The 24,305-nt window shown below is 39.0% G+C and overlaps 1 protein-coding gene across 1 annotated transcript in view; it reads left to right on the top strand.

The window, feature by feature from the left end:
- Positions 1 to 2,094: 2,094 nt before the first annotated feature.
- The window catches only part of sema6a (sema domain, transmembrane domain (TM), and cytoplasmic domain, (semaphorin) 6A), a 150,081-nt gene continuing 127,870 nt past the window's right edge, over positions 2,095 to 24,305 (top strand). Inside the window, exon 1 of the mRNA XM_072584241.1 lies at positions 2,095 to 2,113. The gene's annotated coding sequence lies outside the window, so the exon portion shown is untranslated. The remainder of the gene's footprint in view (positions 2,114 to 24,305) is intronic.

Genomic DNA, 24,305 nt, shown 5'->3' with positions numbered 1-24,305 from the left:
TTGCACCTTCTGTAGTAGGTACATCCACATACTGAATCAGAAACTTTTCTTGTACATGATTAACAAATTCCTCTCCATCTAAATCCTTAACACTATGACAGTCCCAGTCTACATTTAGAAAGTTAAAATCCCCTACCATAACCACCCTACTACTCTTACAGGTAGCTGACATCTCACAAATTTGTTTCGCAATTTCCCGCTGACTATTCGGGGGTATATAATACAATCCCAATAAGGTGATCATCCCTTTCTTATTTCTCAGTTCCACTCAAATAACATCTTTGATGCATTTCTGGGAATATCCTCCCTCAGTACAGCTGTAATGCTGTCCTTTATCAAAAACACCACTCCCACTCTTCTCTTGCCTCCCTTTCTGTCCTTCCTGTAGCATTTGTATCCTGGAACATTAAGCTGCCAGTCTTGTCCATCCTTGAGCCATGTTTCTGTAATTGCTATGATATACCAGTCCCATGTTCCTAACCATGCCCTGAGTTCACCTGCCTACCCTGTTCGGCCTCTTGCATTGAAATAAATGTAGTTTAATTCACCAGTCCTACCTTGTTCTCTGTTTTGTCCCTGTCTGCCCTGACTGATTTGCTTCTTTTTTCAACTGTACCAGTCTTAGATTGATCTCTTTCTTCACAATCTCCCTGGGTTCCCCCCACCTCCCCCCCTCCCCCCCCCCCCAGTTTACTAGTTTAAATCCTTCCAAGTAGCTCTAGCAAATGTCCCTGCCAGTATGTTAGTCCCCTTTCAACTCAGGTGGAACCCGTCCTTCTTGTTTAGTCACTTCTACCCCAAAAGAGATTCCAATGATTCAAAAATGTGAATCCTTCTCCCATACACCAGCTCCTCAGCCATGCATTCATCTGTTTTATCCTCCTATTCCTGCCCTCACTAGCTCATAGTACCGGGAGCAATCCAGATATTACTACCCTTGAGGACCTCCTTTTTAAATTTCTGCCGAACTCTCTGTATTCTCCCTTCAGAATTTCATCCTTTTCCCTTCCTATGTTGTTGGTTCCAATGTGTACAATGACCTTCTGCTGGCCCCTCTCCCTCTTGAGAATATTCTGGACCCTCTCTGAGACATCATTGATCCTGGCACCAGGGAAGCAGCACACCATTTTGGGCTGAAAATGTTTGTCCTCAATAGTCCTTTGCTGAGTCATCAACCTGCCCATGGTCACAGCCAAAATAGTAGCCTCATTTCAAATATATTCAGAGCAACCATTCATATTTGTCATTGCTAAGTGACCAGAGCAACAGATAAAGTCATCCCCATTAGAAGTTTAGTGCCTTCGATTAGCATTGCTTTACTTGGTTTCCAGTGTTGGCACAAATGCAGCTCTTATTGTTGGATATTTTAACTATTAAAGACTATTATTTATCCTGAAAAAAACTTTGAATCCTCTTGAACCTTGAGAAGAGCCTACTCTATCAGAATCTGCAAGAAAATCCCACGGGAAGTTAAATCTAAGTAAAAACAATCAGTCTTTTTAGTTAAAAAAGATTATCTTCGTTGTCAATGGTACCCAGGTTTTTTTGGAACATAGCTTGAATTTGAACAATAAGGTACAAGAAAGCAAAATCCTTAAAATGAAATTTAATCTAAGATATTGATATGCACCTTTGTTACAATATACCATTGTTTTTCAAACAATTAGTTCATTAATAACCCTGGTTGATAGGTTCAGTATACAACACGTTGCTTTCCAGTAATTGCTTCTCACCGTTTCTAAATTGAGAATCCTTGACCAATTTAGGAAGCTGTTACACGCAAAGCTGATCCTAATCATGCTTCCACAGGATGGGAGATCCCTTCCTGCTGCCAATGCCATGCTTCCTTTTCCAGGATGGCTGATTTCAGCTGATAGCTCCCAACTTTCCTTTTATAATGCACGGAATGTGCGTAAAATCCTGTGGAATCATTGGCCATGTGAAGACCCCTCCCCATGTCACCCATCCTGTGCGTGCTTCCTTTGTATATTCCGACATGTGGTTAACTGAAGGTACCTTTCATTATTACATCAGTGGGTTGCTATCAGGTATAGTCAACTGCTGCACAGTTGAGCTGGGTTCAACATAAGGTTTTTAGGACAAAAAAATTAAGGTATGTTCTTTCTTGTAATATTTAGCAAAAATGAATTGTTTCTTTTTATGCAAAACATGTTTGTGTGTGTTTGTATATATTTAAATGAGGTACAGTGATATTTTGATGTATGCAGCATGTCGGCAAACCAGAAACAACTATTTTGGAGGATTAATTTTAAAAGTTTAAAGTGGAATAGTATTAATTTCAAATCAATTACATTGTGGACGTGAAGCTGTGTACCCAACGGTTAAAATAAAAAATTGAGTTATGGATACCGAGTCCTTATAAACTGTTCTGACCGCAAATATATGATGTGTTTTCTTCAAATGTGCAATTCAATTTATGGTTGTATTGCACATTTTATACAGACTGAAATAACTGTAGAATTTCCATTAGCATATGTTTTGGGAGAAATCCCATATAATTATTTTGGACCTATTACACTGTAGAAACATAAAGAAAGCAATTGTAGTTTAAGAGTCTTATAATGAATTCCTTATATTTTACTTTGGCGCATTTTTAACATTTATTCAGTTTTTCACTGCTCACATGCTATGTTCAGGTTGTGTTCAGTCTAATGATACATTGGATGCCAAACCAAAATACTGTGGGAATGGAAAGGGCTGACTTTTTTGATATGTCCCACTTGTAAAGTTTCACAAAGAGCTTGTGCTTGGTTTGAGTCAGATGAGCAGTTGAATGCAGACTCTCAGGATTTAAACTAGACCTAATTCTAAGCCACGAGTGAGTTCCAAGATGTATTAAATTAACGACCTACTTTATGCTGTGATATATTTGCTTTAAGCCAGAAGAAGATTTGCGAGTTGGGTACTTATGAAAATTTCAATTCACAATCCGAATTAGCACTAGAGTCAGAGATTAAAGCTTTTTTAAAAGATGGGTTGTAAAGAATCCCACATCTTAAATGTCATGTGAGGTACACCAATTGTAAACTGGCAAAGGTCATTTGCAACTTTCTTCCCCATTTCAAAATGACTTTACCTCATTTCCTTTAATATTAGGTAACAATGTATTAACTCAGTATTAGAAATAGGATTAAAGCTTTTGTTTATCCTGTGGTTTCTGCAGATACTTCAACACTGCATTCTACCATTAATATCTGAGGGAGCTACAATACGTGTAAAGCAGATCTTCTGTATAAACACTAGTAGATTTTTCTAATTTACCCTATCCTAGTGGGATGATCATTTCTATATTCAAATCCTGGCTCTTGGGCAGTCATACTGTATGTGACTAACAGATGCAAGCACAGATAGATTTTAGTGAGCATATTTAAGTTATCATTGCAGAGTTCTCTCATTGTAATGAGCTGAGTAGATTTCTCATTCTGAATAAGTGCATTATGCGTGTGAAAAATGAAATGGGATCACTGACTTATGAATGGCTTATGCTGGGAACAATAACAAGTAGGAAAAACTATTGAAAGAAATGTCAATGTGCTCTTCAATTAAGCACTAAGGTAAGTAATATAGCTGCTAAGACATTAAATGATTGGTGTTTTTTTTTAAATAAATACTAACAACATGAGGCCATTTGATGGGAGCAATTGACAGGTGAGAGGACTACAACTCAAAAAGAAATTGATTGTTAATAGCTTTCCATAGAAAAGCCACAAGGCTGACTTCTAGTGGAATATATTGAGACATGAGAAAAAGAAATTGAAGAAATGTAGGTTTTTGAGTTGTGAAGACAATCTGTACAAGTATGAAAAATCCAATCCTGAGGGTTAATTTGTGGTGCATTATGAAAGTAGAGAGGATTGGGTTCAAACTGATGAATAATAAAGATCAGAGTCAGCAGATTGATCTAAAGTTTGTGATTAGCACCTCGAATGCAATGTCAACTAGGATCAAGGAAAGAAATCTCAAAATCATTTAAGGGACAATTGAATGAATAGTTGATAGCAAGAGTGGGTGCAAAATCTTTCTCAAGGGACGAGTTAAGGCAATTTGAATGACCCGCCTCGTTCGTTTAACTTGTGAATATTGATCATTCTGTTGTGTTTAATACATTTAGGTCTTTCAGAAGAATAGTAATGTTTCATGAAAATGCAGTCATAATGTTTGAGACAAGAATGAACAATTAACTTTATACATTGAACCTATTACGTTATTGATTAGTTAATGCCATTTGACTAATTTGTCCACTGAATTTGGAATAAATACTGTAATTTCAAAATTTTATAGACTAATCCAAGAAAAACATAGCTACTAAAATAACCTTTTACAAATCTATTATAACTTGCTGAAATGTTTTGACAAATACTTACACTGTAAAGAACTTGTTGGCTATCGACACAGCAGGAGCTCTGTATTGAAGGTTACATTATTGATGGGTTTTTTTGCTAAGTGGTTTCACTGGGGAAACTGCTGTTTGTAAACAGAAAGCACAGATTTGAGACTTGTTTTTTTTATTGCACCACTTAGTTGCAGTTACAGATCATTTTTGATTATGAGCACTGGTGACTAACAACACTCTACCAAAAAGCTAATTGGGCCTATAAGATAATGGAGGAAGAATCTCCGGAGACACGAGCGCTCCTTGCATATGTCTACCAATGTTCACAAAATATATTGTTTATGGGAGGAAATTCTACTTTTCAGGACCTTTTTACCATAAAGCATCAAAAACTGACACTGAAATGTAGGTACAAAGTTCAACTCAATAACATCAACACGAAGTGCCATTTTGGATACAAAATGATGTACGCATTGCATGTATTTTGTCCTGTGTGGTCTGCACCCATTTTGATGAGAGCATTAGCACAGGCATTAGGAATGTGCAGTATGCAAAATGCAAAGATTGCTACTCCAGTCAGTAGTTATCACTGATTTGACTCCAGCAGTGTTGTTTCCGTCCTCAATGCTCTAAGATTCTGTCTTCAACATGCATTGAGTAAGAGAAGGCAGATTATCACATGGTGTATTTTAAAAGAATTCACACTGCTTTCAGGTTAGCTGTTGATTAACCTCTAATGACTCCGTCTCAGTTTGTAGGAATGCCTCAAGTTTTCTACTGCCATTTAAAATCGATGAAATTGACAGGAGATAGTTTTGCATATTTTGAAGGCCTTTGTTCTTCCTTCAAATGTCTAACTTTGCTCACTTGTTCCCCATCCTCATCGTTGTTGTTACCATCTGCTTTGCTATGCAGCGTGTCAAGGAAATTGAAGAGCTCTCAGCAGAAGCTAGGTCTTATCCACACGTGGCATAAGCTGAACTTGCATAATTTCAATGTGACCTTTCACTGCAGCACTCTAATAGAAGAACCATCATTCAACTTGCAATGTTAACTCTGTTTCTCTCGACACAGATGCTGCTGGACCTGTTGAGTTTCTCTGGCATTTTCTGTTTTTATTTCAAAGCGTTGATGGTTTCTGCTGATGGTGCAGTGGGAGCTGAGATTTCAGTTATCACATAGTGTATCACTACAGAATCAGCAGCGTTCACACGGAGTTGGCCGTCACCTTCATGCAAGAAGGGATGGTCTCCATGCTCTACACAAAGTCATATGCCAAGTTGGTGTCAACGTCCTCTACCTTCCTTGACATTGCCAGCAGATTATCCAGCAAACATGCCAATGCACGAAGCATTTCATGTAATGTCCATCACTCCTTTACAGACCCACCACCATCTAAATTCTCCACAACAGAACCTAAATTTAACCCCACCCTTGGGGAGTGGGTATCTGCATTACATTTTTCCCCTGCCCTGGTTAAAGTCCATTCATGCCAATGCTATTTTATACATTAAAACACCCACAATGCCCATATCTGAGGAGCTCTGACTAGCCTTCTGGGATTCACTGAGTGTTTCAATATCATCAGTCTCAGTCTCCCAGTGTGGCATGGCAACCTCCTGGCCTCTGACAGCAGCCTCCCAGTGTTGGCATGGTGACCTCCCAGCCTTGTGCAGCAGACTCCTTCCATAGGAACCTCCTAGCCTGGCAAGCTCCTGCAATGGCCTCCTCTCATTGGTCCTCCTGGGGTGATGACCTCCCGGCCTGGCACAGCAGCCTCCTAACGTGGTGACCTCCTAGTCTGGCATAGCTGCCTCCTAACGTGGTGACCTCCTAGCCTGGCGTAGCAGCCTCCTAACGTGGTGATCTCCTGGCCTTGCATAGCAGTCTCCTAATGTGATGACCTTATGGCTTGGCATAGCAGCCTCCTAACACAGTGACCTCCCGGCCTGGCACAGCATCCTCCCGACATGGTTGTCGCCGGTGTGGTGTGGACTAGTGCAGACTGGAAGCAAGGTGCCAGTGTAGTCTGTACTGGATCTTTAGCTCTGTAATGATGGATATTTTATTTCTATATTGTTTGAATCTTGTAACTAAACAAGCTGTGCTTAGGTACTTTTGTATCTAAATCAGCACCATAATTGGCAGTGTATAAAATTTTCACTATAATCATTGAGTATATGTGACAATAAAGGCTATTCTATTCTATTCTATTCTATTCTATTCCTCTATCTCCTGCAGTGCATTCTGCTGCAGCTCTGCCTAGCCAGCTGCCTGTTCCTGGATAGCAGAAGGAATAAGGCATATGAAGTGGATGCAGTAAAGGAAGGGAAGAAGGCAAGAGATGCATTCCTCTATCACCTGCAGTTGTGAATCAGAGAAAGGTTGAGGGATGAAGGGATTGTGAGATGAAAGCTTAGGCTGGAACAAACTATCACCCTCAATCCTTGCAGCTCAGCTATGATTAGTCCAATGATAGCAAGCATTATCTTATCACTTAGGGCAAGGAGATGCAGCTAAGCCTGTCCTCCTCTGGTTAGCTGTGGCTGACTTCAGCTTCAAACAACATGGGGTGACACAGTGGCTCAGTGGTTAGCACAGCTGCCTCACATTACCAGGGACTCAAGTTTGATTCCACCCTTGGGCTAACTTTCTGTTTGGAGTTTGCACATTCTCCCTGTGTCTGCATTGGTTTCCTCTCAAAGATCTGTGGGTTAGGTGGATTGGCTATGGAAAATGCAGGTTTATAAGATGGGTGTAGCGGAATGTGCTTCAGAGGGTCAGTATGGACTCAAGGGGCCAAATGGCCTGTTTCCACAATGTATAGATTCTATGATCATGTAAGAGAGGCAATTGTGTCAGTGAGAGCCATGTAATGGCTTTGTGTAATGCATCTGTCATGATTGAAAAGTTGATTTCACTGGGGAAATAACTATTTGCATTTTCAAACAAGTTTATCCACTCCCTGCTTTGTGGGCTAGGATGTAAATATTTTTCAAATCCATAAAATAATAAGACCCAAACCAGAGTATCAATATTTGCAGACAGAAACCATTCAGTTCTAATGTCTCTTCTAACTGAAGTAATCTATTGAGATTGATTATTAAAACTAATGTGAGTCATGGATAGTAAAGTCACTATAATCCTACCAGAGCATAGGATTCCTGTCTTATTAGTAGTGGTTTAACCTGAGGGTCACCATATCTCAGGCAAGAATACTTCATGGTAATCCTAGGCAGAGCAGGAATCGAGCCCATGCTATTGACATTACTCTGTGTCACAACCCAGCCATCCAGCCAACTGAGCTGACTGGGTAGTAGTGTGCAGCAATTTAGCGTTTCAAGAATTTTATGATATTAGATCTCATCAAAAAAAGCAATCTTTTTCAGTGGAGATAGAAAGAGGAGAGCAATATTTGCAACAGAAAAAAAATTGTTAAATACTTGAAACAATTCCTCTCTAAAACTTTGAGTTACTTCAAGTACATACTAACTTTTCGAAAGCAGAGCCACAAAAAATATTAAACACTTCTGTGGTTAATTGTGACATATGCTTCTCATTAAAGTATAAAGCATTGAAAGCCTTTAATGCCTTTTAAAATGCAAATTTAGAAATAATTAAAGCCACCAGTCAAATTGTTAATTAAGAATTCAGACACTTTTGTTCGGCCAAAGACTTTGGGTTCAGTCATTAATGATTTTCGCATATTTCTGAATGAAATCGATAACTAAAAGGAAGGCATACCAATGCAGTTAGGCAGCAAGTACAGTAACAATACAACAGATGTGACTTTCTGACCAATTAGAATAGGGATTGACTGGGAACTTTTTTGTTGCGTTTCCTCGACTGTTTCTCTCAACTGGACAAAGCTGCATTTGACTGCAGCTTGTAGTAAAGAATACTGAATACAACTGAAAAGACAATAGAATCAAAGGATTCAGAACAAATGGCAGTTACGGTTACTACTGTCATGATATGAAAGGGAACTTGGCATGTTGGCATGCAATGTTCATGAAAAATGTGTATGAGGGGAGCAAGGAGGGGCGAAGAGGAAAAGTTCAACTAATCTCAATTAAAGCATTTGGGGGATAAGGTGGGAGGAAGCATTGTGAGTCACTTCATTCTGAAAGGTGTGACTCAATCCTAAATTATAAATCTAGGTGAGTTTCATTTTTATTCTTTCCTTTTATATATCATTGACATAAAGATTAATTAGCATGTTTGTACAGGACGACATAATTAAAATTTGGTCTATTGATGATGGACTGGTTGGCAGGAAAATGGGAAAAACAGGACAAAGACGTTAGGTTGTGCCTGTGGGGAGCCTGTTTAGAGTCATAGAGATGTACAGTACAGAAACAGACCCTTCAGTCCAAACAATCCATGCCAATCAGATATCTTAAATTAATCTAGCACCATTTGCCAACATTTGGCCCATATCCCTCCAAACCCTTCTTATTCATATACCCATCCAGATGCCTTTTAAATGTTGCAATTGGACCAGCCTCCACCACTTCCTCTGGCAGCTCATTCCATATACACATCACCCTCTGCGTGAAAATGTTGCCCCTTAGGTCCCTTTTAAATCTTTCCCCTCTTACTATAAACCTATGTCCCCTAGTTTTGGACACCCCTACTCTGGAGAAAAGACTTTGTCTATTTACCCTATCCATGCCCATCATGATTTTATAAATCTCTATAAGGTCACTCCTCAGCCTCCATCTCTCCAGAGAAAATAGCCCCAGCCTGTTCAGCCTCCCTATAGCTCAAACCCTCCAACCCTGGCAACATCCTTGTAAATCTTTTCTGAACCCTTTCAAGTTTTATAACATAATTCCTATAGCAGGGAGACAACAACTAGATGCAGAATTCCAAAAAGTGGCCGAAACAATGTTCTGTACAGTTGCAATTATGTCCCTTAAAAAAAGAATTAAAGGCTACTTCTCACCTTCATGGGCATTTTGACCAATCAGGAGGGCATGGTGCCATGTCAGGAACCTGCTGAGTAATCTCTGGTGATCTCCCAGTGGACTTTGGTCGTCTGGGTGGTCGTCCTTTTTGTACAAACTGTGGCTCATAGAGCACCAGCCTGGTGGGAATGGTTACCCCCATGAAAATAGCACCATCTACCTTTACTGAACTCCATACTTTACCAGGACCTGCTTGACTCAGCTTAGCACCCTCGATGCCACAGATATGGGTGCACACCTGCCAATGTATCCAGCTGATACAGGTTTATTTTACTTTAGATTTGATGACAGCTACTTAATTGACTGCTGCTTACATAGTCTAGCCTCTGGCCCTGGCCCTGCCTGTTAAGGGAGTCCCCCTCATGAATGATTTTCAGTCTATCTGCTCCTCTGCAGAATTGCAGCTTCCAAGAAACAGAAGATTTTTAAAAATATGATAAAAGGTACAATACAATTATTAATTGCAACATAAAGTGATTTATTAGTTTATAAATCCAGTATTTAAAAGCTAAAGAATTATTTTAAAATGAACACCCAATACAATATGTGATGAACAAATATATGTTTGACAGCATTTTCAGATTAATTCTGCTGACTGGAGTAAAATAATTTGTCAACTGACCACATCTAAAGGGCAAATAACAAAACTCAATATTAAACGTGTTACCACTGAGTGAGATAAAGGCAGAAATTCAGCTGAAGCAAGTTCCTGCTGCAAAAATAGGTGATGGGATTTGAACATACTCCCAGACATATTTGCAAAATGGCAAAGCCAAATTTGCCAAATAGCCTTAGAAGAACAAAACAGATGAGCTGGTCAAGCATCTTTGTATGATTCATTAGTGGGGTCTTGGGGATTGAAGATAGCACTGAAACCAGGATCAAAATGTCCCATAGGTAGTTAGTTCCTAGAACAGCTAGAGATGAAGTGGTGGAAGCTTTATTTTGAGCCACCTCTACTGATTAAAGACTTCAGGTGCTACTGTTCCAAACCTGGAATAGTGATGCACAGCATGCACAGAGATTAACATCAATTGTAAAACTGGTATTAAAACTTCAATTTAAAAATATAAAGTGTTGGGCCTGATTTAAGTGGGTTGCCTGCATACCTGGAAGTGGTAAGCTTTCTCTCTTCCAAGGGAAATCAGTCAGGGTGGACTTCCATCCAAAATTAAGGCTCTTCCACATCAATTTCATAATGTAAAACCGGATACAGCTATGGTAAGGCTCTGCCCCGAAACATCCTTTGTCTTTGGATTTTCAAAAGCATGCATTCTGCGTTTCTTGATATTTCTATGAAATAAGCTCCCGTTGCTTCCAGCTGGAATTGAAGAGGTGAAGTTGAAAGATCACAGCTATATCCAATTATTTCTTCAGATCTTTTTTCAATAACATTTCTTTGACTATATTCTCAAAAGAATGATTCAAGCTTATATTTTTCTTTCCCTAATCTATTGGTGCTGAGGTCAGTGGCAATACCACAGCTGCAGGTACACTTGAGATCAGCGAGGTCAGTGCAGCACATGATTCACACGCTGGCTGCTGGCCTCTATGTTTTGGCTTGCATTGACTTTATCCATAATATGATTAAGAAAGTGCACTTTAATTCTTCAACTTAATAAAATAAAAAATCAGGTTCAGATTCATATTGGGTATGATGTGTTGCAAATCATTTGATTTGATTCCACTTCTTCTACCATAGAATGGTACAAGTCAATAATATGTTGATGTGTCATAAAATATTGAAGTAACCTTGCCATCACTGCTTTCTAACATAAATATATTATTTTGCAAGCTGTACTTATCTGGTTGTCTATCAAAATGCTAAGTAATTCAAGACACTTTCAAACAGGGCTTAGAATCTGTTTTAAAGATTTCAAAACCCAATTTGTAACCGAGTCTGAGTTCAATCTTAGCTGAAGACCTTGTATTTTTATAACACTGGACATCCTACTGTTCACGCCATAACTTTTACCAGGTTTGGAATTTGTTTCCTGATTCATTTTGTTATTAGAATAGAATAATAGCTTGAGGTAGGAAAGAAAGTCAAATGTTGGTGAGGATTCATTAGGGCAGGAGCTGAAGCATGGAGCTAACTAACAGAGATATGGGAACACCAGCCAGGTGGCAGGAAGAAACTCGAAGGGAAAAAAGAACCTGCTTATGGGAGCAAAGCAGAATAAACACCTGGGGAGAACTGATCATACCTTTGGGAACATACAGCTGTCAGGAGCACTTTGGAAGAAGAGAGCAGAAAAGAAGGGTGGAGCACCTATAGAGCTTTGGAGAGTGCCTGAAGGAGCAAGGTGGCTTTTAAAAAATATTTAATTAGTAGCTGATATAGTACAGTAATGAGGAAAGGGTGTCAAGGAAATTCCTTATTTTACAACATGCCATTGAAAACTATATTATTTTGTAGCTCAAATAAATGCACTATCAAGGGACAATGCACTGAAGATTTTAATTGCATATACAGAAAGTGCCAGGACCAATCATATCTCCAGACTTTAATTCATACTAAAACAGAAAGTTCCATATTGTAGGAAGGAAATTGCATAGTTTCAGGAAATGCTGGTGGAAAACTTATAAAACCCTCCTTTGGCCTACTCTGTTTATGATGGGATCAATGCCGTTTGGTACTGCAGTGTATTTACTATTATAACGCTTCCACGATTAACATAAATGTTAAAGAAATTCAATTAATTGCCAATGAAGAGGAAGGTGCTGAGATGACTTGTTGACAAAAGCTGTGGTATAAATATCTCAGGTTTTCTTTGCTGCAGAAATTTGCATAAAATTTTGTATTCCTGTTCTGGCTTAGCACATTTACAACTAGTCTGTGTTATATATATCGAAAGCCTAACAAAAACAAATCCTCAACCGCATCATCCTCTGAGAATCTCAGAGCAGGCCAGGTGTTACACCCTCCTTCACCATTTAATTGAAGATGTCTGTCTCTACTCCCTTTGGAATTTATTCAGTGACAAGCTCAACCAAGCAGTCGTAGATGTAAGCCCTGTGTCCCTACTGGGGAGCTTTAATCAGTGTTACAATTGTCCTCAATGCTTATTGGAGTACAGATTCATTCAGTAATCTAACACCATAAACTTCAATCTCTTTACATGGAGTGAAAATTTCCTTTGTTGAAGGTGAAATTCCATGTCAAGGGTTCAGGAGAGGAAATTTGATCAATTATACAATGACTCCTGCTGGAACTGTGTTTATTTGTCAGCTAAGGACAGTATTGAATTCAGCTGTAATGCTTTCTTGCTCATATCATGGACAAAGCTTACACATAAATATTTGGCCATGATATTGGGACAGCACAATGAAAAAGTGCCCTAATAAGCTGGAAATACCTCCAAAGAAGGGCTGATAGAAGAAAATTAATTCAAAACAAATATATGTTGATCCATATGCCTCCTTTTGGATCAGAAATGATTTGAATTAAATGGCAAAAAATAAAATCTTTCAGTGATGACGTAGACAAAATCAAAGAAACACAGTCTTAAAAAGCAGCAAAAGGCATGAAGACAAACTCAAGCTCAATCACAGAGCCAGTGGCTCAATGGAAAATCTCACAAACAAACACAACCTGGAATGGAAAATGATTGCAATTTAGAGATATTCCATTCATTTCACACCAGGATTGCCATACAGAGGTGAACTAATGATTTCACATCATAATTGTTTATCAAGGTGATCTTGTGACTTCACATGGTGATCGTCATACAGAAGCAATCTACTGATTACACGTTGTTATTGTCATTTGGAAGTAATCTAATGATTTCACACTGCAGTTGTCATATGTAGATGATCCACTGATCTCACGCTCTTCATTGCAAACATGCTGAAGCCATGTGTTACATCTTAAATGTTTCTCGAGAAGGGTCAACAAACTCAGCACAGATTGAAGATCACGTTTGGGACCTCCTAGGCAATAGGCTCGGCACGTTACTGAGTGATGCATTTACCTGGTGAACTATTAGACAGGCCTTTTTAATATTATCCTAAACAAATAACCAAAGGTAAACAACATTTCCATTTTTAAAAGCAGAAATTACACTGATTTACATCAAGTTTTTGTGTACCTTCGATGTGGCAATGATGTGGAATGACATAGATATTAAACATGCATGTGCTTTGTTTCTCTGAGTAGCAAATAATGCAGAGCGCCATTTTTCACTTTCTCATTCTGGTCTTTTATCCTGTTGGTGAGGAGAGGCTATACAGGTTGTCAATAATTACATTTCAGCTGGACTTAAATTAGCAAAAGACAACCCATTAATTTCTCCCACCAACTGGACTTGCTACTTCGGGAAGGTACATCGAGTTACCAAAGAATTCTGCTTCAACGTGGAACATCAGACCACTTACACTGCAGGTAGCCATCAGTCGTGCAGTTGCCATGGGAGACAACCCTGTAATATAAAGGTGGCGTAAGTAATTTGGCAGTTCCATCAGCACTTGAACTTCCTAAGAGTGTTGTTCTATCCCTTGTACATAAAATGACCTGTAAATTATATTTTCATCTCAACCAGTGTAACAACAGGACCACAAAAATTGTTGAGGTAATGGAACTGTATCCCAGCAACAATCAGCAACATCAGTACAGGAAAAAGAAGGAAATAATATTCTTATTCATTAGTCGGATTTCAACATTTTTTACTCTGAAGATTTATATTTTAGAGGTTACGTCTCTTATTTCCCTTGAGTCCTGCAATACCATTTGTCCTCAGAGGCAGAATATATACTCGGGAAGAGTGGCAAATCAGATGTCATTCAGGGCCAGCCTGCTATCTTCAAAAGAATAAAAACCAGCTTTGAAACCCAGTCTCTGAAGTGGCTCAGAATATTGTCAGTGAAACGTCAGACAAAACAAACACAGATGGTGGCGTGCTAAAGGAAAAAAGGCTTCTATTAGAAGTCTTGCTGTTAAAATCTCTTCAATCTGGGATTTCTAAAGAGTCAACCCCCAGAATTACTTTGATTGAAGCTCCATTTTCACCATAGTTGCTGATGTATATCTGATGTGAATTTCCTGTTCATTGATAGCAGAATTGTTCATGTCAAAAACACAAAGTTATTAATGTGAAAAATAGTTACAAATGAAAATTATGGAACATTTTTCAATGCAATTGGTGAATGTTACTCATGCGAATAATAGCTGTTTAGGCAAATACAGGGAAATGTTAATGTAATGTTATTCTCAGTTAAAAATTGTATAAACAAATAGTTTGCATCTCCCTTATTCATATAAGATAAGAATGTATTGGCTATTATTACTGAGTTAGAAAAATTGATAGCTAAATCAATGATTGCATATTAATCATGTATCGGGAACGGGCAAAGCCAGAACACTGAGGACTGGCCTGGCCAGACAAAAGGAAGGAGACAGGACTGCAGATGCTGGAAGCCTGAGTCTATAGCTGTGAAGCTGGAGTAGCATAGCAGGTCAGTCAGCATCCAAAATGTCAATGTTTCAGGCCAAACCCCTTCATCAGGACTGGGGAGGGCGAGGAACTCCAGAAGTATATAGATAGAAAGGGCTGGCGGAGGAGGATAGGGGTGGAGGGTAGTTGGAATAGTAATAATTAAAGCAGGTGGGAGGTTATTGTAAATAGCCAGTAGGAAGGGTGGAGTGGATAGATGAGTAGTAAGGTGGACAGGTTAGGACAGCTCAGGGATTCGAGGAGGGGGGATGGGACTAGATATGGGATAAGGCTGGGAGAGGAGGGACTTTGAAGCTGGTGAAGTTGATGTTGAGGCTATTGGTCTGTAAGTTTCCTAGGCAAAATATCAGATGTTATTCCTCCAGTTTCCATTTGGCCTCACTGTGACAGTGGAGGCCAAAGATAGACATGTCGCGGGGGAGTGAGAGGGTGGAATTAAAACGAATGGCAACTGCCGGGTTGGTTGATGCACACAGAGCCCAGATGTTCCATGAAATGGTCCCCAAGTCTGTGTTTGGTCTCCCCAAAATAGAGGAAACCACATCAGGAGCAATGGGGACAATAGATCAGGTTGGGTGATGAGCGGTTAAATATCTGCCAGATCTAAAAGGATTGTTTGGGGCCTTGGATGGAAGTGAGAAGTGAGGTTTAGGGCAGGAGGTGCACCTCTTGTGGTTGCAGGTAAAGGTGCCGGGTGTGGTGGTGAAGTTAGCAGGGAGTGTAGACAAGGGAGACATGGAATGAAAGGTCCCTGTGGGAAGCCGACAGGAGTGGGGAAGGAAATATCTTTTTGGTGATGGGGTCTGATTGTAGGTGGCTGAAATGTCAGAGGATGATAAGTTAGATTTGGAAGTTGGTGGGGTGATATGTGAGGATTGAAGGGGCTCTATCCATATTGTTGTTGGGAGGAAGGTATTTGAGGGCCTAAGTGTGGGAGATGGGGAGAAGTGGTTGAGGGCATCATTAATGACTAAGGAAGGGAAACTATGGTCCTTTAAGTGGGAGGATCTCCTGGAGTGGAGCACCTCATTCTAGGAGCAGATGTGGCAGGAGGTGAAGGAATTGGGAGTATGGGATAGCATTTTTGCAGGAGGGTGGGTGAGAGGAAGAGCAGGACCTGAAAATTTGACTAAGCTAATGATGGGGGCCTTAATACATAGGAGCAGGAGTTAGTCATTCAACCTTTGATTATTCAATGAGATTATGGCTAATCTGATAATATTCAACTCCACTTTCCTGTCTTACTTCCACAACCCTTAATTCCTTTATTGATTTAAAAATCTTTCTGCCTCAGCCTTGAATATAATTGACAATCAGCTTCGACAGAATTCCACACATTCACTATCCTCTGAGAGATGCTTTTCTTAATTTCTGTCCTAACTTGGTGACCTCTTACACCAAGGTTATGCACTCTGGTCCCAGACTCTTCCACAAGGTGAAACAGCCTCTTTGCACCTATCCTGTCAAGTCCATGAACAATCTTATATGTTTCAATAAGGTCACCTATCATTCCTCTAAAGATTGAGTACAGGTCCTACTCAACTGCTTCTCATAAGACAATCCCTTCATATCCAGGATCAACCTAGAGAACATTCTCTGGACTCCCTCCAATGCGAGTATTCATTGAATATTCCATAGATAAGGGGACCAAAGCTGTTCACAGTATTCCATGTGTGACCTTGTTTAGTTTTAGAAGACATCTTAATTTTTATAGTCCATTCCATTCCATTTGAGATAAAGATCAATGTTCCATTTGCTTTCCCAAGTATTTTTTGATCTTGGATGCTAGCTACTTGTGATTTATGCTCACTGACTCAAGGCACGATAGCTCAATAGTTAGCACTGCTGGCTCACAGCATCAGGGACCCATGTTCAGTTCCACCCTTGGGCGACTGTCCGTGTAGGGTTTGCACATTATCCCTATATCTGCTTGGGTTTCCTCTGGCTGCTCTGGTTTCTCCCCCAGTTGAAGCTGTGCAGATTTGGTGAATTGACCATGATACAAAGTCCAAAGTATCCAGGGGTGAGTAGATTAGATGGACTAGCCACGGGGGATGCAGGGTGATAGGGTAAGGGGTGGTTCTGGTTGGTTTACTCTTTGGAGTGTTGGTGTGGATGCAATGGGCCAATTGGCCTGCTTCCACACTGTAGGGATTTGCTGATTCTATGAAATCCCTCTGTTCTGCAATTTTTTCCCCCATTTTAATAATATTCAGCTCCTCTATTCTTCCTGCCAAAATGCATGACCTCATGTTTTATTCCATCTGAAAAATATTAAGTTGCGTCTATCCCTCTTTGCCTCTATCCTTGTCTCAATCCCTCCTCACCACTTGCCTTCCTATCTATTTTTGTACTATCTGCAAACTTGGCTGCGGTACACCCATTCCTTTAATCCAAGTCATTAATACATATTGTAAATACTTTTTGTCCCACTACTGATCTAGTTACATGTTACCATCCTGAAAATACTCCTTTATCCTAACTCTCTGTCTTCTATTAGCTGGCCAATCCTCAATCCATGCTAATATTCTACTCCAAACACCACAGGTTCTTATCTGATTAACTAGCCAAATGTGCAATAGCTTATCTTTCAGAAATATATCTATTTTGTTTGCTATATTCTCAAGCAATTCTGTTAAATTTATCAGGCATGATTTCCCCTTAATGAAGCGACGCTGATTCTGCTTGATCATATTATGTCTTTTGAGATCTTCTGCTATTAAATAAATTATAATAAGCTCTAACATTTTCAAAATAACAGACCTACAGTTACCTGCATTTTGGCACCTTCACTATTTAGATAGACATGTTATTTTAGCAGTTTTCCAAACTTCCAGCACTTTTCTGGGAATTTAAAGATTCGTGGAAGATTACTACTAGTACATTCAATATCTGTGTAATTACTTCTTTTAATATCCTAGGATGCACCCCAACAGCTCCAGGGGATTGTTCGATTCTTAACCTCATTTGTTTCCTTTGCACTTATTTTCTAGTGATAGTTAATATATTTATTTCCTCTTCCCCTTTGGTGCCTTGATTACTTAGTAACCTTGTAATGGTATTAATGTTTCCTACTGTGAAACCTGATGCAAATTCTCTTCCATTTCTTGGACTCCCCATTACTATTTCCCTCGCCCCATTCTCCAAAGGACCTGTGCTCACTTTGACCTCTCTCTTCCTATTCACATGCTTAGAGAAGCTCCTGCTCTCCATATTGAAATTACTTGAAATTTTATCCTCAAACTTTTTTTCTCGCTCTCTGTATGTGTTGGTCATCTTTTCTTAGTTTTAAAACCATCCCAATCCTCAGTCATACCAGTAATCTCACCAGTGGAACACATGTAGATTATAGGTTAGTAGAATTATAATTAGAATCTCGCTACAATTTATAATCCAATATTGCAGATACAAAGTTCTTTGGTAATCCCCAAATAATGCAGGTATTGATAGTAGATTGCTACAAGTACAGTAATTGCTGAGCTATCAATACAGAAAATGAAGCCATGATTCTAACCCAGGAGAAAATCAGGGATAAAATTTATTTGATTTATTGTTGTCTTGCAGACCAAGATGCAGTGATAAGTGTTGTTTTGCGTGCTCTACAATATTGTATCATACAAAGTGCATCAGATTAGCAGACCAGAGTGCAGAATACAGTGTTAAAGCCACAGAGAAGGTGCAGTGAGAGAGATCAAAGGTCAGATCTTTCAGAGGTCTGTTCAAAAGTTTGATAACAGCAGGAAAGAAACTGTTCTTGAACCTGTTCATGTGTGTATTCCAACTTTAATGTCTTCTGCTGGATGGAAGAGGCTGGACAAGATTATAATCAGGGTGAGAGGGTTCTTAGATGATGTTGGTTGCTTTCTTGAGGCAGTGGGAAGTATAGATGGTGTCAATGGATGGAAGGCCGGTTTGCATGATGGACTGAGCTATTTTCACAACACTCTGTAGTTTCTTTTGGTCTTGGGAATAGCTGTTGTCTTACCATGCTGTGATTCATCGGGATAGGATGCTTTCTATGGTGCATCTATAAAAATTGGTAAGACCCCTTGTGGACATGCCAAATTTCTTTAACCTCCACGGAAGTAGAGACATTATTATGCTTTCTTCACCATCACATTGATGTGGGTGGATCAGGACACGTTGCTGGAGATCATCGCTGCCTGGAACTTGATGCTTTCAACTGTCTTCACCCCACATCATTGATACAGACAGGGGCATGCCCTCCACTCTGCTTCCTGAAGTCAATGACCAGCTCCTTCATTATGCTGACATTGATGGAGAGATTTTTGACTTTACGCAACGCTGCTAAGCACTAATAAGTGATTAACATGACCACAATCACTGATTATTGACAAAATAGTGATGTAATAAATTGCAGGACAGGTCCTACTAATAAATGGCAGGATAAGGATAAGAAGGAATGAAAGAATAGGAATATAAGTAATAACAGTACAGCAATATAAGAACTGACAGGATAGTGATAAAGGTAATGATAGGATAGAAAGTTTAGCAATGGTCGGATGGTTTCAAGGGTTGACAGCCTAGATGTAGAAAATGACAGGATAGCAACCACCAGTGATTGACAAGACGATAAATCCATAAATAATAGGACAGTAAATTGAAATATGGAAAGGCAAAATAGTGATTACCAATTAAAAATGATGCAAAGTGCATTTCTACTGAAAGCAGCATTTGATCATTAAGCTATCATTATTTGGTATTTGTTCATTCACATCCTTATCTCTAAATATTTCCTGGTATCAATCACCAATCTGGCTCCATCCAACTCAAAACATAATGGAATACAGCCAGCAAGACTATGGTTCTCGTGAGAGAGCTGGAGCATAATTACCTTAATGTATAATTATATCAAAAGTATATATTTTATGTTATAAGTATAGGGAAATCAACTGTTAATGCCAGTGAAGAGCAATGGAGGTGCCAGCAGTGAAGAAAGCAGGAGTTATTTCATTGTTCTGTACGGAGTGTTGTACTGAGTTTCACAGTCCTCACTGATTTAGTCAATAGAATTATTGTTGATGCCCTATCAGGAAACTGAAAGATCAGGCATTGGCCTTCTATTGTGTTGAGAATTTTAATATTCATGGGATTAAGTGGACAGTAAATGCATATTTATAATCCCACTCGTTATAAATAGATTTGCACCATCATAAGACTGACCAATTATAAAAATTGCAATTATTAAAAATTCAATTTAAATTATCTGTAATGTGGCCCATGCAATGACAGGATAAATAGGATCAATTGCTATGACCTTGTAATGGTTACTGTAACAAAAAGTAATAGAGATTAAGCATTACAATTGTTTTAACAATATAATTTTAGCATTTTTTGTAGTCATCTTCAGTTGTGCTTACAATAACTGAGTGTGAAACCTGCACTTGATTGGGTTTTGACAAGGTGAATCAGAACAGTCATTATTATCTCTGGTCCTCCAATTCTGGCCTCACTGATTTTAATTGATTTACAAGTGATGGCCTAGATGGTATGTTTACAAAGCAAAATAGCTGCCATTATCCATCTGTGCATGCACAGTTACACCCATGACATCGCTTCAGCATGAGCTTCATTTTTGAACTAATTGTAAAGTCTGGGAAAACACAGTAACAAATTTAACCAGTTTGTAAATTTCTTTTGTAAGCCGGTCCCTGTTTCAAAGAAAGAAAAAGGCTTATTAATTGTCAGACAACATCCCACTGCACCTGTATGGAGACCGGGCTACTTAACAGTCATCAGAAACACCAATTTGCAAAGACATCTTTTTCACAGAAAGATTATATGTGTTGCTGTGCTTTCTTGGATCTTCCAACTAATTTAAAATATAACAGAGGAAATTTTTATAGTCTAGTTACGTGGTTTCTGCTTGAAACATCTGTTGGCACAACATACAGGGTCATTTCTGCCATTCTTGTTCAGGTGCAACTTTCGCATTCCCAGACTGCAATGCTGGGAACTAGCATGCCCTTACACTCAGCCTTGAAGCGCATGTGTATCTCAGCTGCCTAGGCCATCAACTTTGGAATTCTCTCCCTATACCTGCCCCATCTCTATGTCTCTTTAAAATGTTCTTTGTAATCTGCCTCTTTGTTTAAGCTCTTTGGCCACCTTGCATAATATTTTCTGATGTGCATCTCTGTCAAATTTTGACTGATGACACTCCTGTGAAGAATCTTGCGATGTTTTATTATTTTAAAGGTACAGCATAAATGCAAGTTGTTAATAATGGCTGCCAGATGAGGGGAAATCCATATACATTCAGTAGACATGTTCCTTTTGTTGTATTCAGGTGAAGTGCTTAATAGTGTGAAACTGTTAACTATAGCTGGGATTTCCAAGATCATTTAATACTCGCATGTTGCTTGTCTGCAGCTGTTAATGTTTATGTGGTGAGTTAAGTGTAATTTTAAATATTATTATTTGGTTGTTAAGTGCTAAATACAATGTAATCCTATGAGAATCCTGCATTGTGGGAGGTATCAAATGATTTATTTATATACAGCTACTTTCTATCAAACTTGAAAACAAAGCATCTATGTAACTATTAAAAGTTTTAAATAACCAACAGCCTTATTGTTTATAACCAGCTATCACAGATGCAGTGAAATGTCATTAGCATGAGAAAAGTACATTTTGTAATTACTTTGTATATTCAGTTTGTGAATTTGCAGTATTGTTTTATAATGTGCCTTAAATTATGATGCTTCTACTAAGAGCTAATGATGCAATAAACTTGACATGAATCATTTGAAGTCATAGACAAAAGCTTGACTGTAAAAATAAATGAAATTCAGTCAAAATTGCCATTATTTTAAATCTAGAAAAATAATACTTATAACATTTTATTTACATGAAAATTGTTTGACAAAACTCAAAGGATAGCTGTGTTAGAGTGTGTTGAGCTCACCCACAGTGCTGCACACTACAATTAACCTCAGTGCTCCTGGCTTAGGTCAGAAGCAATCAACTTAGCTTCTTGCTTCTAATTGTTGTAGAGCACTGTCTGTTTGGAAGAGGAAATTCTGCAGATGTCAGAAAGAATGGGATCAGAGTTGAATGTGATGCTTCACAGTGATATAAAGGAAGAATGGACTGGAGCAGCAAGTATCCTTGCAGGCATATTCCAACCTGGAGTTAACTTTGAGACAAAGGGGGAAGTAAGAGTGAGGAAAAGGCAAGAAGGACACTGGCACTTTTTATTTGTTTGCATATATTTAAAAACACAGGTAAGACCAAAACACATCATTGCCTAATGTCACTAAGACAGATAGACAAAGGATGATTCATAGAATTATACTCACGGAATCTTATCTTACAGATCAATGTCCAACCCCAGGTACATCCTGTCCCATCCAGTAGGGCTCACCCAAAAAGAGTGACAACACTGTGCTATATAGTCAGAGAGAGTTGTCCTGGGAGTCCTCAGCATTGACTCTGGACTTCATGGTATCTATCCACTCAAAGCTGGGACAAGGAAACATCCTGCTGATTACCACATACTACTTCGCCTCAGCTGATGAATTAGTGCACCCCCATGTTGAACACCACTTGGAAGAGGTACTAAAAATGGCAAGGGTGCATAATGTAGATTTCACTGCCAACATCAATAGTAACTCAACAGCAGCACCACTGATATAGCTGGTCGGGTCCTAATCGACAGAGATGCTGGACTGGGTCTGAAGCAGGTGGTGAGGGAACTAACAAGAGGGAAAAACACACTTGACCTCATCCTTACCAATGTGCTGGCTGCAGATGCATCCCTCCATGATGTTATCAATAAGAATGACCCCCTCATAATCCTCGTGGAGACAAAGACCAACTTTCAGTCGTGAATGTGGAGAAGATGTTTCCAATAGCAGGAGAGACTAGCACCCAAGGACAGGGTCTCAGAGTGAAGAGAATATCTGCTCTGTCTAAAAAGAGTTTTTATAGGGAAGAGTGGTATGAAGAAAATGAACATATTTCAAGAAGGAAGTCCAGAACTTAGGATCTAGACAACTAAGACAAGACGGCAAGTGGTGGAGCAATTAAAATCAGGGACTGTAAGAACTGGAGAATACTAAGTACACCAGAGGGTAGTAAGGCCTGGACTGGTTACAGTGATAGTGAAAACTGAAATCACAGAAGGATTTGGAAACGTGGATGAGAATTTAAAAACCCAATAGTTGTCAGACCAGCATCTAATACAAACCAGGAATCTTAGGGGGTCATGAACAAAACTGGTTAAAGTCAGGATTTAGTTAATAGGAATTAGGACATAGAAGATGGAAAGTAGGAGGATTGGGCAGGAAAATATTGGAGTAGGCTGCAGATATCAAAGGCAATGTAGTCATTGCAGCACAGTTCTAAACCAACTGGCATACTTCTCACTACAGTATCATCTTTCACCAAAGTTTATCAGAGTTGGCTGCTGGAAAACCGTTTGAAGAAAGAGTAAGTGGTTCGGAAAGAGGACGATGTGCAATAATTAAACAATGCTATTTTTTGAATTTGTTTATATATAGCAATAGCTCAAATGGAATTGTTTTACCTGTATCAGATAAACATGCAGTACTTTTATGTCATTGTTTAACTACAATTCTTTTCTAATACTCTTGCATTACTAATCTCAGCTAGAGCATTGCATCATGGTGAAATAGCTTCAGCAATAGTCTGGCGACACAATGTCACTGTTACATGCAATTCAACTCAACAGTGTAAACATGGTTCTCACATTTCTAAATCTAGAGGCCCTCAAATGACTGACTTTAATCACTTGGAAGGGCTTCTTTGTGTTCCTCTTGTGTCTATGCTTTGTGCTTCATATCTTTTACAGGGCTGATGAAATACTTCCTTAGAAATATAACCTCCCTAACATTCCACACTCTTCTCTTGCAAATGCAGCAAAATGAGGCCGAATTGTCACCAGTCGTCAGCCACTGTTGTTAAACAGTAACTGATTGTTAATGAGAAATCCAAATAGATTCACTTTGCCTTTGTCAGGGTGTATGAAAAATCTCCCAGACATTCCGTATTGAAAATATCGTGGCAGTAGCAAGTGATTGGAGACAATATTGTTTTTCAAGTCATGTTGTTGATGCTCCCAGACCCATACAGAGACACATACTTCTCACATTTATCTTCAGTGCCTTTATTGTACTTGTTTCCTGTTACAAATCAGCCAGCGATGGCTCATTTCTGAGCATTTATTAAACGGTTGGAACAGAGAAAGAGAACTCTGCAGTACCAGTCAGGTCACTAAGTACTGAACAATTAATTTAAGGTTTCTCTTAAAGAAAGCTGCTGATTATCCTAAACTGCCCAAGCATTATATGTAATGCTGGCACATATTGTTAACTCTGTATAATCCTCAGCTGACATTTCTGAGATCTGATTATCTTAAACATAATACTGTCAATGATCAAAAGCAAAATAGTTTATGTAACTATTAAGCTGAAATAATTTCTTCATATTTGTCAAAAATTAGGTGTGATTTGCAATATAGATGGGTGGAGAGGAATCTGGTGA

The sequence above is a fragment of the Chiloscyllium punctatum genome, chromosome 2 (genome assembly GCF_047496795.1).
Source record: "Chiloscyllium punctatum isolate Juve2018m chromosome 2, sChiPun1.3, whole genome shotgun sequence".
Lineage (NCBI taxonomy): Eukaryota > Metazoa > Chordata > Chondrichthyes > Orectolobiformes > Hemiscylliidae > Chiloscyllium > Chiloscyllium punctatum.
Note: the sequence above shows the minus strand (reverse complement) of the source record. Positions and strands in the feature narration are given on the sequence as shown.